This window comes from Lepisosteus platostomus, chromosome 5 (assembly GCF_059453375.1).
Source record: "Lepisosteus platostomus isolate fLepPlt1 chromosome 5, fLepPlt1.hap1, whole genome shotgun sequence".
Classification (NCBI taxonomy): Eukaryota; Metazoa; Chordata; class Actinopteri; order Semionotiformes; family Lepisosteidae; genus Lepisosteus; species Lepisosteus platostomus.
In genome coordinates this window covers 46,345,050-46,361,792 of record NC_142615.1, presented here as the reverse complement: position 1 = coordinate 46,361,792, position 16,743 = coordinate 46,345,050, and the positions used below count along the sequence as shown (strand labels likewise).

At 45.4% G+C, this 16,743-nt stretch overlaps 1 pseudogene; it reads left to right on the top strand.

Moving 5' to 3' along the window:
- Positions 1-11,864: 11,864 nt before the first annotated feature.
- Positions 11,865-12,002, top strand: LOC148667419 (U1 spliceosomal RNA; annotated as a pseudogene).
- The last annotated feature ends 4,741 nt before the right edge of the window (positions 12,003-16,743 follow it).

Below are 16,743 nucleotides of genomic sequence, written 5' to 3'. Positions count from 1 at the left end.
ATTATTTATTTTCAAAGGAAACCTGCAAGGATTCCCCTGGTGTGCAAGGTGTGCCTGAATACTTTTGATCAGCTTCCTGCTCACTTGAAGAGGGCGTGTATGAAGCACGCCACGGCAGAGGAGATCAGGATGGCCTCTCAACAGGCGAGGAAGGACATGATAAATCACCTGAAGAACGGGGTCATCGTGGATTACAACAGAATAGAGATCGTGTCTGGTGAGACAAACAGGACAGTGGTTGTAAGACTGCTGGAGTCCTTGGGCCTTTTTGTACGTGGGAAGCCTGGTAAATGATTTGAACTAATTTAACGTCATATTCGGGAAATCCAGAGAACGTCTTCACACTTGTCGTGGCTGTTGCAGGAAACACCTGTTGAATCTCACTCGGGATTTCTTGAGAGATCATTCAGCGAGCAAGTCGCAATTAGGAGATAATTTGGTATTTCTTAAGAGAACTCAGAGAACAACAGCACCGATAAATGCTGGGGAGACAGGTAGTTTTTTTGTAATCAGATTCCAATGTCGAATACTGTGTATGAGAGCTTACTGTACGTAACTTTCCTTTTAACACATTTTCTGACGACTATTCCGAAGGGGCACCCTGTCAACTCCTAATACTTTCAAAAAATCTGTCTGCGTGTTTGATTATTGTCGTTTAATTTTTAAAAAAGTTCAATGTTGATTATAACTAAAGAAATTAATGATCACAAACAAAAAAAGGGCTGAAGATGCGAGTCGCTTTTGTATTAGAGCTGGATGACACGAGCTTACTGTATAAATAAAAAACGTTTTCTTCCAATAAATCATACATTTTGTTCCATCCTTCTTACTATACTTCTCTCTTGTAGTAGTAAAGCATTTTGATTGAAACCGAACAATACATTAAAGGTTTCATCTATACACTTATACTTACGCTGCTGTGCAGCGGAGCCTGATACACCCCAGTGGGCAAAAGACGTATAATATATGTCTTAAACGCATACCTTAGACGTATAAATGTGGTCTGCAATTCGTCTAGAATGAAATTCTAATATACGTCTATTGTTATACGTCAATTATACGTCTATGATTAAATGTTCATTATACATAAATGGTTGGAGTTCTATTATACGGATAACTTTAGAGGACTATTATACGGATAACTTTAGAGGACTATTATACGTATATGGTTAGAGGTCTATTATACGGATAACTTTAGAGGTCTATTATACGTTTATGAGTAGAGGTCTATTATACATCAAAGATAGGTTTTACTGGTGTAGAAACTAGTAAATCAAGCCAATGATTTGCTTTAGAAATTTATTCTGAAAATACACATTCACACCTGAAAAATATGTATTTCAAATTATACATTGTATACAATCGATCAACAATCAACATATGGGCAATAATCATAAAAAACACAACTAGTCTTAAACTTCAGCTACAAATTCTGGTAACATGGCAATATACAGTATAGTAATGACTAACACTAATTACATTAACTAATTATATTAACGCACTAAAACAAAAACACATTTTGATTCAAATATAAATTTTAAAATGCACAACTTCTACATTTCCAAGAAAAAAAATATTACAATGGAAGTTAAGACGACTTTTGTCCACCATTTGCAAACCCTGTCTAATTGTCCTAACAATTAGAACCAGAAACTTAATATTTTCAGTGTCCAGATCTCCTGGCCCCCTGCCTTGCATATGCATTCTTCAAGTAATGCATTTTGTGCTCCTTAATTTCTTTTAATGTCGATGTAGGGTGGGACTATATTTATTACTATATTTAGTATACACGTGTAAATAAAGTAATTACTGCAAAAATAATTTACTTCATACACTATCCAGATTGCTGTATACTCCTAGTTGCGGCACACAAGACATTAACAGTAAAAAGCCTCAGGGACTGTGTAAGATGTGTTTTCGACGTTATATATGCATTTATTAATGTTGTCGATTTTACGGTTGCAATTCGACGTTGATTATACGTCGCGGCAACGTATATATAAGTATAGCCGTATTTTCGCCGTGATATATACGTATATTCGACGAATCACTGCCCACTGGGACGGTGCCGTCTGGATTCAGCCGCACAGACACATCCGGACCCCCACTGAATGATCAGCAATCAATAACATTTGAACGATATAAGCTCCTGCGCTCCGGATCATGTGAGAGAGAAGGCACTGAAAAAGTCGTGTGAAAGTGGATTTTGCACCTGCGCCAGTGCTGTAGTGGTATCATACAGATGCCCATACAAATCCACCATAAGATATTGCTCTGCCCGTTGGTGGATTAGGTATGCATGCTATATTTCAATTTAAATATAAATTGAACCTATTAAAAATTCGATCTTAGATTCAAAATCGATTAATGTAAAAACTGATAAAGCTAAGGTTTTTTTTCAGGGCTATATCTACTTTTTTTTAAAGAAGTCTATCGCAATTGTGAAAATTAGATAAGGTGTACCAGCACAGGGAGTGAGAATGACCTCAGTCTGGCTCCCAGCAGAATCCATCCTGGTTTGGTCACTGTCAGACTGTTTGGATCGCAACGTGGAAAAAAAAATCGCTCTCATCGTGTGACTTCAACTAGAGGAAGGGAAGATCTCATGTTTAAAATAAATTAGGACTGAAGATAACGTGAACTGAATCCGGGGCCTCACACTTATCAAATTATAAAATAATAATTATTAAAATATCAGGTTGTTTTATGCAGCATTTTGTGCACAGTACGTCGTATTTATCTAACAATAGAACAACAGCCTACCTCAAGGAGGGATTCACACGCAGTCTGGGGTATTTTCCCCTTTACATTTTTGCGATTTTATATCGAACCTGTTATACTCCCAAAAGTGCAGAGTAGCTTGTACTGTGTGCCCTGTTTGCCTTTGTAAGCATTTGATTAAAAAATAAATTCACAATACAATAAAAACAGAGAAAGCACAAATGTAATAATTAGATTTTATTTTATCGTTTCTCCTTTGTCAGAAGTGGGATGTAAACAATGGTCTCCAGGAAAAGCTGCAAACTAAACGCAACGCCTTAGACCACCAATACGGAATTATATTTTATTTCTTTCTACTTGTTGAAAAGAAAAAAAAGTGAAATCATGTAATGAGGGAAATGTCTTTTTTCATGGGAAAAACTAGTACGAGGAAAGTTTATTGAGCAGCGCTCAATAAAAACGATCAGAAACCGAAAGCGCTTCTTATGCGGATCAGTATATTCCGATGCCGGTGATTCTGCAGAAGAAATAAGAAAAGCCAAACTCAAAGCACTGTGCTGCCATTACGGCTACTCTGGCTGCAGCTGTTTTAAGATCTACTCAGCGGGCACAGAAAGTTGTAGGAGGTCAGACTGGTTTGCGCTGTTTGAATAACAGTATGCGAATTTAATCTTATTTAAATAAGATTATTTACAATATAATACATGCTCCAAAAGCGTTAATCCTGCACTGGCTGCTATTTGAAACGCCTTCATAAATGACGCGTAATAGAGATTTATGCAGCTGGCTTTTATGCTTCACAATATATTGCAATCAGGAAAATAAACCTATAAGAAATGTGCAATACAAGGTCTGTTCCCAAAAGTGAAAGCTGTTTTACACTGATGTCGGTCTTTTTTAGATAATCCAGATTGTAAAAACGACCGCGCCCTGGCCGATCAAAATATTACAAGAAGGCTGTAAAGCACACTCTGAATCGATCCGAAAATTTAATTTCCCGGTCCGTTTATGCTACAACAGGCAACTTTTGCTTATCCAGCAAAGCATTTATCTGTTTAGTGAACTGCTGGTGCTTCTAAGACATCCATGATGGCCGACCACAGAACACTGACACAGCTTTGCGTTCTGAATCTCTTTTTCTCATGTGTTTATTTAATGTGGCACAATGCACTGGGATAGGGGTATTCTGTTCACAAACCAATAGCATTTAAACCACAGCACCCACAATGCTGCAAGTAAGTGTTTTGCACACTAAGCAGAGAGCGATGTCTTCCTCGTTACTGTAGTGGCGAGTATCCCCACCTGTCACACGGGAGACCGGGGTACATCAGGACACGCATTGAAGCGAAAGCAGGAAGTGCTGCGACATGCACTGTGCAGATCCCGCCACACTAAGAGGTGAGTGGGTCTGTTCGATCACAGCACTAGGCGAATTCCCAAACAGTGTGTGTGGCGACAAACGAAACGAGCCTGTTTCCGCCCGGTTTCGAACTCGGGCCCAGTAGAATGTGGCGCTGCCTTGTAGAATTCTCCACTTCAGTAGCCCAATTTCGTCGATTGCATGGAGAGGGCTGTAGAATGTGGCGCCGCCATTCCTGCTCCGTCCATGATAGGCGTGCTGGTCTCTGGAGAGAGAGCACGGTCCATCAGCGCACTCCAATAAAGGCACTGGAAGCAGCTGAATCTCATTGACTAAGCTCAGTGCTGGGCCGCTGGGTACGGTTTACCACCGTTTACGTAGTGTAGTGGTTATCACGTTCACCTCACACGTGAAAGGTCCCTGGGTGGAAACAGACCGGCTTCTTTTGTCGCCACGCACACTGTTTGGGGATTCGCCTAGCGCTGTGATCAAACAGACCTCCTGCGGGGGCCTCTTAGTGAGCCGAAAATCTCATTAATCTCAAGAATCGGCTCCAGCAACAGGGCTGGGCGCATTGTTACATTCTCCGACCACTCTCGGTGTAAACAAGTCCCTCCTGGTCTCTGCTTGAAATGCACTTTCGTGCGTTTGCTTTGGTGTAACTGGCTTCCCCTGCATGGGCGAATGTGAAGAAGATCCTTAGTAAGTCATTGAAGAAAACCGAGAAGAGGTCAGAGCGGCCTCTGTCGTTCAGCAACCATCCAGGCAGGCAGTACTTCTCCTATTCTGCCAGGACCCGGAATCGAACCGGGGTTGTTGCGGCCACAACACAAAATACTGACCACTATACGATCACAGCGAGTTACCGAGATAGACACAGTTGGGTGGGAAGGATGTACTCTCTTCGTGTGACACTAGTCGGAAAAGTCCTGACGTTGTATTTCAACTGAGCCCTAGTATACATCGACCCTTCGACACTCTGAGTGCCATCTCTCTTGTTTGTTTTCTCCACCAAGCAGGTCATGAAGGCAGCAATTACAGTTTGCTTACATGAGGCACGGAACAGCATGGCTGTATGCTCCCATTTGGTCTAGCGGTTACGATTCCTGATTTTCACCCAGGTGGCCGGGGTCCAACTCCTGGTATGGGAACGTGTCAGTTTTGCCTCCTGCTTTCCAAAAGATCAGCACCATGTACGAAGGAGCCGCATTTAAACCACTCGATCATGTGCAAAACGTACGAGAAGAGGGGGCGCATGTTTTCAACCGAGGACCTCTCGCATGTGAGCCGAACTGATCATCGCTGCAGCTCAGAAACCTGCAGGAGGTGGGAGGGGTGACTCTGGTAGACAGTGTTGACCTTCGGCAATAGGATTTATACTCTCCAAGATGATATTTGCACTTTCTGGAGAGGAGATTTTCTCCACTTCAGTAGCCCAATTTTGTCGATTGTGTGGAGAGGGCTGTAGAATGTGGGGCCGCCTTTCCTGCTCCATCCATGACACGCATGCAGGGCTCTGGTGTGAGAGCACGGTCAATCAGCGCACTCCAACAAAGATACTGGAAGCAGCTGAATAGCACTGGGCACGAGTTCCAATCGTTCCCTTTCTCAGCCCAAAACGCAAGCAAGACACCAGCAGCAGCCCCTGCAGGTTTCCGTAGTGTAGCGGTTATCACGTTCGCTGTGTGACTCTGTTGGTGAAGCTCTTCTGTGCCTAGACCTGTAGGAGGAGCTTCTCCCAGACAGCCCTGTCAGTCTCACAGTGCCCATCCTCTCCCTGAGACACTGACACAAGGAGGGTCGGGAACTCGGTTTTCCGCCTCCCCCGAAGGACGGCGCCTGTTTGTGCAGCAGAGTGTCGCCATCAGGATGCTGGGGCATAAGAAAGCCACACAGACTGCAGGGTGAGCGCTCCCTACTGGTCCCAGTCACACCTCTTGCAGGAGCAGCAGCAACCTGAGCGTTTCCGGGGGGGAGTCTCCCATCCGGGTGCCGGCTAGGCTCACACCTGCTGGGCTGCCGTGGGTGAGCCCAGTCGAGAGTCGCAGGGTGAGATCTAGTCACCAGGGAGAAACGATACAAGCGAAGGATTACTCGGCTCCCAGCACTTGAAAAGACCGACAAATGACTCATTCCCGCCGGAGCTGAATGTACCTGCATGTGTCGTGTCGTCTTCTTCCCCTGCCCCACTGTGTTTGCTGTATTGTCTTTGAAGCCGGCCCCCGAGACGAGACGGGCTGTTCCTGTGCCCCAATTAACACATTACAGGTGCTATTCCCCGGCATTGTGGCCTTTGTCGGTGGTCACACGCGATAAGATAAGGTGGAGGAGAGCGGGGCATGCCCAGCACCAGACATTCAAGGAGGGGGCTGTGCGAGGTGAGGTGAGGTGCGACACGCCGGAGCCCCGACGCTGCTAATGCGGAGCACTTGTTGAACTGGCATTGAAAGGACGTGTGCGCTCCCTGCGGCGGAGCGTGGAAACTTTCTCCCTGTGCTGCAGGAGTTGTGTGCGCTGCAGCGGTGCCGAGAGAACAGCACAGAAGGCAGCAGGCTCTGGAGAGCGGGTAAGAGACAGAGCCTTGTGGGCAGGCGAGCAGGCCCGTTTTTTGGAAATTGCTGAAAAGGCTCCGGTGTTTGTTCGGTGTGTGGCAGGAGCACGACTCGAGCTTGTGTAGCGATCTGCTCATTTTCTCGTTTTGCCCAAACTTTTGAGTGTTAGTGTGGCGTGTGAGTGTGCGACAGAGTGGGCCCAGCAGGAGGCGGTGGTGTGTGGGGCGAGGAGCTGGCCTAGGCTGCGCGATTTGTGCAGTGGGTGCGGGCCGCTTGCAGGGGCTTGTACATCTCATACTTACCTGGCAGGGGAGATACCTTGATCATTCTGTAGGTGGAGTAGTTTGATTGTTTTCTTGTTTTGTGGAAGCAGTGTTTGTTTTGCAGTTTATGAGATGGCAACCTTTGGATCCCACAAGAATGCTGTACGTTTTGAGCTTTTGGATGACCTCTTCATGGATAGTATGCAGTTCAGCTCTGCCAGGTCAGAAAGCATTTGAGGTTGTGTTTCCTACCTATCCTCTGTTTGAACAATGTGTGGATGTGTTTGAGGCAAAAAGAGGGAAAGTTCCTGCACTTGAGAAGATCAACTTGCAGCCTCTGACACAGAGAGAGAGGAAAACGGTGCATGTTGTTATGTTCTCGGAACTGGCAAAGACAGAGGACATTCATACTTGGCTTAACCAGTACTGCACTGTCCACCATGGAACTGAGGTTAGAGATGTTGATGGTATAAAAACAGGAGCAAGGAAATTCGAGGTTCGCTTGCTACCGGACAATGTAAATGGAGGCTTAAGGCACCTGCCCTCTACAATCCGGCTGGGCGCCTGCAATGGCTATGTTTTTTTATGTGGGACAACCAAAGGTGTGTCGGCGCTGTGGTGCTGTGGGACACCTGGCATCATCCTGCACTGTGAAATGCTGCAAGACCTGTGGCAAACAGGGACATTTAGCCTCTGACTGTTCAATGCTGCCAAAGTGCAATTTATGTGGCTCGGAAGGACACGTTTTTAAGAACTGCCCTCACGCCTACACCAATAAACTCAAAATGAGAAAGGATGAGGCAGTGCTTGTTTCAGCCAAACCGGCCCGAAAAGCCAAAGCAAACAACAAGTCAAACAAAGAACCCTTGTTGGACAAAGACTCTCAGCCTCCAGCCAGGATCAGTCCTGCTGTGGCTCCGGGGCCGGTGGAAGAGAAATCCACTACACCCCCACAACCGCAGACTGCTCCAGACAAGCACGAGGGTTTGAAAACCCCAAAGAACAGCGAGGACCCCTCCCCCACTCCTGCTCCTCAGAACGAGGGCCAGTGTGGGGCCCCCCGGTGGAGCAGGTCCAGCGAGGATACCCAGGATTCAGCGGAGCTGCTTTTCTCAGACTCTGCAAGTGCTACAGATGCCCTCCTCTCCTCCATCCAGTCCATCACGGAGGATCTGCAGCAGCTGGTGGGTGAGGGGGAAGAGGAGACTGGTGCATCGGCTGCACCTCTTTCCCCTCAGTGCTCCCAGGAGCTGGACTTGAGGAAACGGAAAAATGACTCTGTTTTCTCCCCGAGCGAGGAGGAAGGAGAGCATGGTGATGGGGACAGCTGGAACCCCTCCACCCCTCTCTCTACCCCATTCCTTGAAATGGACTCCGTGAACGCTTTTACTGCTGCCACCCTGATGAAGGCTCATTCAGAGGATGGCTGGCAGGAAATTGGTAAGAAGAAAAAGAAAAGAAGAAGGTAACAGGTGAGACAGAAGAGAAATGTGTTTCGTAAAGACTGGTTCCACTTTCTTATGTAATATGGCTCTAAACATAATTTCTCTTAACACCAGAGGTATCAATGACAGAGTTAAATGCCAGTCTGTCTTTGATTACCTCCAGCAGAGAGAAGGAGATGTGTTGATATTGCAGGAGTGTGCTTTAGCCTATCAAGAGAGGTATAAAAGCTTTGAAGATAGGTGGGATAAAGGCCCTTCTGTTTGGTCAGGGGACAATAACAACAGAGCCTCTGGCGTGGCCATTCTTTTCAAAGGACGGGCATTCAAACTGAAAAGTATTCAGAGGGTCATAGATGGCAGGTTGCTGTGTGTGGATGTGGAATGGGGGACCGTTAACCTGCGGCTAATCAATGTGTATTGTCCTACTGACGTGGGAGGAAGGGTGGAGCTACTCAAGGCACTCTCTCCCCTATTGTTATGTAGCACAGACATGATAGTGGGAGGGGATTTTAATTGTATCTTAGAGTACATAGACAGGCAGTCTAGCTCTCCGATAAAATTGGATTCCAGCTCACTGGCCCTGCAAAACTTAGTTCATCTCCTCTCTCTGCTTAGTTCAAGGGACTGTCTTTAGCCCAGGCCTCTGGAAACTCAACACAAAGCTGCTAGAGAACGAGGGGGTACTATCCCGCTACAAGGAGAAACTATCAAAGTGGCTGTCCTTGTAGTGTCTTTACGGGTCAGTAGGAGAGTGGTGGGAGGAGGTGAAGGTGAGGACAAAGGCCTTTTTCATGGCTGAGGGGAGGAAGGCTGCTGCCAGACGAAAAGGAGTGCTTGCCAGGAAACAGAGGCAGCTGCAGTGTCTCTACACGATGCTGCACAGTGGCTTCGATGTGCTCAAGGATATCACCCTTTTAAAAAAGGACATCCGGAGCATGGCAGAAGAAAGTAGTCGAGGAGTGCTTTTAAGAAGCAGAGTGCAGTTCTTGGAAGAAAATGAGAAGTGTACTCGCTTCTTTTTCAGGAAAGTGGTAGGCTCCAAGTCTGTCATGGAAAGTGTAGTTGATGAGGAGGGACGAGAGAGAACAGAGCCGAGTGCTATCCTCTCCTGCACCGAGGCCTTCTAATCAAGACTGTACAGCTCTACAGAGGTAAAGGATGAAGAAATTCATTTTTTTACCTCAAAGCTAGAAAACGTTTTGAGTGAAGAAGATAGGGAAGTACTTGAGAGGGATTTGACAGTAGAAGAGCTGAGACAGGCTATGGAGAGCTTACAGAAGGGGAAAACTCTGGGTGCTGACGGGCTCCCTAAAGAATTTTATTGCACCTTTTGGGATCTGCTTCAGGATCCGCTAATGCTCCTTTTCGAGGAAAGCTATAAGACAGAATTGCTGCCAGACTCCTTAAGAGAAGGCACTATCTCTCTCTTGTTTAAGAAAGGAGCAAAGAATGACATAAAGAACTGGAGACCCCTCAGCCTGTTAGGCGTGGACACTGAGATCCTGTCCAAAGCCCTTTTCCTGTGCCTACAAAATGTAGTGGCCTCACTGGTAGGGAAAGAACAGACTTGTGGGATAGCAGGACGCCTGATGAGCGACAACCTGGCCTTGTTGAGGGATGTCTGTCTGTACTCAGAGGATCGCTCCCTCCCTCTGTGCATTTTAGGTGTAGACCTAGAAAAGGCCCTTGACCGCATAAACCGGCAGTACTTAACATCGGTACTTGAGCACATCAAGTTTGGCCCCATCATGAGAAAGTGGATTAACCTGCTGTACACAGGTAGCAACAGCAGAGTAATGGTTAATGGCAATAGATCACGCCCCTTTGAAGTCTGTTCAGGGGTGAGGCAGGGCTGCCCATTATTCCCCTTGTTATTCGTTTTGGCTATGGAGCCCTTAGCCTGTGCCTTGCGCCAGGATCAGGCCATTAATGGGATACCAGTGCCTGGAAGTGGGAGAGGAGAGGTAAAGACATCTCTATACATGGATGACGTCACCCTGCTCCTCTCTGACAATGCCTCAATTAGCAGAGCTCTGCAGTGCTGTGATCGTTTCTCTTTGGCTTCCTCTGCAAAAATTAAGAAATCTAAGAGTGAGATTTTTTATCAGAACTGGAGGGAGCCAAAAGAAGGACATGATCTCAGGCTGCAAGAGAAGAGAATTAAGGTCCTGGGGGTGTATTTTGGAGAACAGATGGGAACAGTAAATTGGCAGAACAAATTGCCAATCTTAAACAAAAAACTGATGCAATGGAAGGACCGAGACCTCACCATGACAGGGAAGGTGCTGGTCATCAAAGCCGAGCTCTTACCTGTCTTGAATTTTCTGGCTTCTACCTTCCCAATCCCACACCGTGTTGTGACGGTGCTGAGGAGATTGATGTTTCAATTTCTACGAGGTGGGAAACAGGAAAGACTCAGAAGGGAAATAATGTACAGGCCGCTACCCTCAGGGTGGAAGTCTGTCCCAATATTGCTACGAAGCTGCTGTGCATTTTCCTGGCCTCTGTGCTGAGAGGCTTTGCAACAGCACCTGCAGCGCATACCTGGACTTATTTTTCCAGGCTCTGGGTAGGTAGGGAGGTGTTCAGAGTGTGGGGTGTCAGACCCAAGCTGGATGTCCCACTCTCTGACACATGCCCTGCAATTTATGGGACAGTTAAAAGTTTTCTAAGATCTCACCCAATTGGCCATATTCCCCTCCGAGATGTCAGCATCCAAAAACTGGAAGATTTCGTTGCACCCCAGAACAATAGGCAGACCCCTGTGGGCATTTTAACATCAGCCCAAACAAGGAAGGTGTAGAAACACACATCCTCTAAGTTTCTGTGCAACATTCACAGAGATTTAGCCTGGAGTGTCGTCCACCAGTGCTTACCGGTACGAACTTTCTTGTACCGTAGGGGCCTCACCCCCAGCCCTCGCTGCGATAGGGTGGGCTGCGGCGAGGAGGAGACTGTGACCCATCTCCTGTGGTCCTGCTTTTTTGCTAAGGCCTTCTGGGCACAGTTTGAAGATTGGTTGCAAGCTCTCTCGCCCCAATTTACCCTGACCGCTGCTTTCGTCATATACGGCATCTCTCCTGTAAAACTTCCTCCTGACGTGTTTGACAGGATCTGGGCCGTGGTGAACAGTGGGAAAGACGCCCTGTGGAGAGTGAGGAACATGGGGCTGTTCAAAGGCATCGAGGTCCCAGTCAAGGCAGCAGGTAGCCTGGCCCTGTTCATCACCCGAGAGAACTATTACCTAAGAGATCTGTGGAGAGAAAGGAGGGAGGAAGCAGAAAATCTGTGGGAAATAGAGAGCATAGGTCAATATCTCAAGAAACTGTGAAAAACATTATCATGTTTAAGTAAAGAATGTGATTTGCACCAGAAAAAAAGAAATTGTTGCTATGTAACTGGTACCGTGTCAAAATGTAATGAGATGTGATCATATATACTGTTTTAAGTACGTATATTAATGTAAAGCTTTCTAATTTGTGATGTCCTGTGTTTTTTTTGTGAAAAGAAAATAAAGTTCTTAAAAATAAAAAATCGGTTCACCCAGGGCAAGGCTCGGCCATTAAACTCCGGCTGTACTGACCCCTGCGAATTCCCCAAATGTGGGAATCTCGACTGCATAATTTCTGGTAGTGGGGGACTGCGTTGGCGCTCTCCCCTGATGTGCTTGGTCCAATATCAGATACAGAAGAGTTACGAAACCACGAGCTGCGATAGGATCCCAGTTCGAAAGGAGTCGATGCCACTGCTGGTTCCCAGTTTCTTTTAGTTAGAGGTCCGGAGAAGCATTTCAAGCTGGTTACACTACTCTTTCCGGACATTCATTCCCTTTTCAAAGTGAGTCTTTTTGCTGTAGTCTGCATTATTTAGGCTCATATCGAGGTTAGCCTTTATTTGGTCATGGGGGGGCCTCGGTACTGTATGCTAATTCTCAAGACAGTTTCACCCGTTTTCTGATTGCTAGATTCTCTACCAGTGCAGACATGTCAAAAAGTGAATGGCTGTACCTCTATTTCATCCATGCATCCGTGCTCAATGAATGAAATCAGTAATAAATGAATATATGTATAGTTATACGAAAAACAAGTGGTTTATTGACTAATCTTCATTTGCAGATTTAGAGGCAGCTTCGATATTCGTTTAACAAATGGTTTTTTTTATATGTATGAGTCACACACATGCCATAGCAACAAAACATCTATGCAAATGAAGCTATAGATCACTTTTCTTGGAAGTGTTAAATGTCCATACTTCAGGCTTTCCTCCCAAAGCCTACGGCACCAATCCAGCTCATCCAGCTGTCTGTAGAGAAGCCAGGGTATCGGCTTGTTCCACACCCCACCTCTCTCTGTGTACAGAAGAGGTTCCTGTCCTTACTGGAGGAGCTCACCCAGCTGTGTCTGGAGAGAAGCCGGGGTATCGGCTTAATCCACACCCCCACCCCTCTCTGTGTACAGTAGAGCCTACTGTCCTTACTGGAGGAGCTTGTAGGCATCCTCTCACGAGGCACCAATAAATGTAGGTGTCTTGTGCATTTACCGGGACAATTATTAATTGTAGCAGTAAGTCACAAAATGATTCTTTGATGGTTATTAGAAGAGCGAGCCAGCGGGATAACTCAGCAACGCACACACATGGATACTAATACACAAGAATACATTTATTATTACATAAAATGTGCATATCAACATAACAGATCTTATAGTGACGGTTAGCAGAATACAAAAGGTATATATTCAATCACAAAGAGTTACAAACCAAGAGGGACATACATTCCGTATATCATTCATTTAGACCGTTTTGTAAATGAACTTTGTTACAACTTGTACATTAGATACTCAAAAGCAAGTACAGGACTCATAGGAATTAAATTGATATCAACTCAGGTTAAGGTAACAATTGAATTCTCGAGCTGTAATGCAGAATGTTGAATACTCGTCCAATCTGCGGGGGTTCAGATCTCCTGTGGACGCAAAGAAGCAGTGGCAGGCTGTTCGACATGAGAGAAGGAGAAGAGAGATTTCTGCTGCGGTGCGCTGCTGATGCTCTCTGAAGACCGGCTAGTTAGTGTTGGCTGAAACTAGCGAGAGATTGCACACAGAAAAGTGACTACAGATCCGAGCAAGTCACACTCTTTAGACAGGAAGAAGACCGGTTAGTTCCCGAAATAGCGCTAGTCCTGAATACTGATATTCAGCTGTCCACAGTTCCAAAAGTAGTTCACTCGTTGATCAGGTGAGCGTTCGCGGTGGGTTCACGAGGCTTGCTGCTGGGCTAACCTCAGGTGGATCCTTTGGTAACACGCTGGCAACCTCCGTTCTCGATTCTTAGAACAAGGAAAAGTCCTGGCACTGGGACACATTGGCCGTTACGTGACTGTCTGAGCTGAGTCTGAGGATGTCCAGGAGGAGCTGGAGTTTTACCTGGAGGAACTACGGTCGCTCATTGGTTGAAAGTTCCATGGGCATTCGAGAATCATTTTGTGATTTACTGCAACAATTAACAATTGGCCCAGTAAATGCACAAACCCCTACATTTATTGGTGCCTCGTGAGAGGATGCCTACATTTATTGGTGCCCAGTGTGAGGATGAGTAACCATGCACTCATCCTTGGGTGTAAACCACTTGGGATGAGACTCTCCCTTGGAATCTCCCAGACAGTGAGGCACCAGAGATGACCATTAATTAGGGTGGCTGATGTGTCTCAGCTTTGGGAGTTGTTCCTTATCAGAACACACTATCAGCTAGAAAAACACCTTAAATGTGAACCAAATGGAATGGCTTCTCTGTGTCCAGCACCACTTGAGATGAGGGAGAGAGAGACTGGCAAAGGAGCAGCAAACTCAAGGTACAACGGTCTCTGTCCTGTGTGAATGCGCTGGTGGACTATTAAGCTACTTGACTGACTAAAACTCTTCCCATACTGACTACAGCTGAAAGGTCTCTCTCCTGTGTGAATGCACTGGTGTGATTGTAAGCGGCTTTTCAGACTAAAACTCTTCCCACACTGATTGCAGCTGAATTGTCTCTCTCCTTTGTGAATGCGCTGGTGGGTTTTTAAGTGACTTGACTGACTAAAACTCTTCCCACACTGATTGCAGCTGAATGGTCTCTCTCCTGTGTGAATGCGCTGGTGGGTTTTTAAGTGGCTTGACTGACTAAAACTCTTCTCACACTGACTACAGCTGAACGGTCTCTCTCCTGTGTGAAGGTGCTGATAGGGTTTTGAAATGCTAGACTGACAGAAATGCTGCTTCTCCCTGTGCCATAATGGCAGTTTGCCCACACCATCTGAGCAAGGCCTTGAGTGATTCTTCCTCATCCCCTGATCGTGCTGGGGTCTCTTATTCTGCAAATGCTCCATGGAATGGCCTTGCTCTGTGTGATGGAACTGAGATTTGTTTTCGTCATTCGTCATGTGCTGCTCAGCAGTGTGAATCATCTGGGGCTCCTTCTCCAGCTCTCTGAGACTAAAACCGTCCAGTTCATTCAGTTGTTCCTCTCTTTGCCCAAGAACAGACATACTCTCCAGTTCATTAAAACTTTCAACGATTTTCTCAGTAACCAGATTATTAAACCTGTGTGTAAAGTCATCAGATACTAAGGGATCATATGATTGTTTGAGACTCTGCAATGACAGTCTCTCCGTTTGAACAGAACAAGGCCTAATTATTATCAAGCCCTGTAGGAGCTGCTTTTGCTCCTCCCTGTACTGACTCTTCTCAGTATGCTGTAAATCAGTACTGTTCTCTTCACCAGGTACATCAGTCTGCTGTTCTGCAGGGTCAATCAACTTGGGCTCCATGTCCTGCTCTGTAAGATTTAAAACATCCAGTTTTTCACTGTGCTCTTGTACAGAGATGCAGCCCAGTTCATTACAACCTTGTGTAATATTGATTGTGTCCAGATTATTAATAGTCTCTGTAAAATCATCACATACTAAGAGCCCAGGTGTCTCACTCTCAGGCTCTGTCTTCATCATGGGCACAGAGTCCAGATCCTTGACACTCTGTCTACTTTCTGTGTGCTGCTCACTAAGTGCCTCTTTCCCTTCTGCGGCAGTGACCTCTGTCTCCTGCATCAGCCTGTGCATCTCCACACTGTGCTGCAGTTCAAGAGGAGTCCTTTCCCCAGCTTTAATAAGAGCACTGGCCTCTGAATCTGTAAACACAAGACAAGACCTTTATAAGAATAAACTTTATTTTATAGTTTTATACCTTTAGAGGTGGCTTCTCAAAGCATTTTACAGAATGCCAAAAACAAAAAATACACAAACTTAGCATGACGAGAATACACAGTTAGAGGAGACAGTAGACAGTGGTACTAAGTAAAGTAGGAACAGAGGGGTACAGAACAGTTAAATAAAGGCTCTTCTGAAGAAAATGTTTTTGAGTCTGGATTTGGAGTTTAGAGAAGGTGACTCTCTGATATCCTTGGGGAGAGAGTTCCAGAGCTTGGGGCATAAAATTAGAAGGTCCTGTCACCCATACAATGTAGACGGGCTTGGGGGACAGATCGGAGAACAGAATTAGAAGAGCGAAGATTGCAAGGTAGGGAGTAGGGTGATAATATCAGACCAATATGGAGGTGTCAAGCCAAGCCAAGACATTGAGCGTCTTATAGGTGAGCAGGAGGATTTTTAAGTCGATAAATAACTTGACAGGAAGCCAGTGCAAGGACTCCAGGATAGGAGTAATGTGATCATTTGTACTAGACCTGGTCAGGATTCTGGCTGCTGAATTTTGGACATACTGCAGTTTGTTCAATGTGGATTTAGAAACCCCAGAGAGTAGAGCGTTACAGTAGTTGATTTGGGAGAAGACAAAAATTTTCAGCCACAGTTAGTGATAACACAGGGCGTAGTCGAGGAATATTTATGAGGTGAATGAAAGATGTTCTGACAACATGCTGCACATGTGGGTCGAATGTCAAATATCATCCCCAAGTTTTTCAGTTTAGACTGAAGCTTAAGTACAAGACCATCTACAGATAGGGTTACACATTGGTTGTACAAAGTTGATGGGTGGTGCCAATAAGCACGACTTCAGTCTTGTCACAGTTAAAGGAAGGAAATTTTGAGTCACCCAAGTTTTTATATCGGGGATGCAAATTAATAGAATAGAGACAGCCACATCATCGTCAGGTTTGGTATGGATGGATATTTGAGTATCATCAGCATAGTAGTGATAGCTGAGGCCATGTGATCTTAAAAACCTTAAACTACACACACGCATACTAGTACACTCACAATCAATTTGGGTTGTTTTAACATAGTGGAATAAGTGGGTATAAGGGCGTGTTCTGATTTAGCTTTGTCAGAAACATAACTACCATGCAAAAAGTAAGACTACTGTAATAATATCACAATTACATTACATTTACATTAACACTGCACTGAGAGA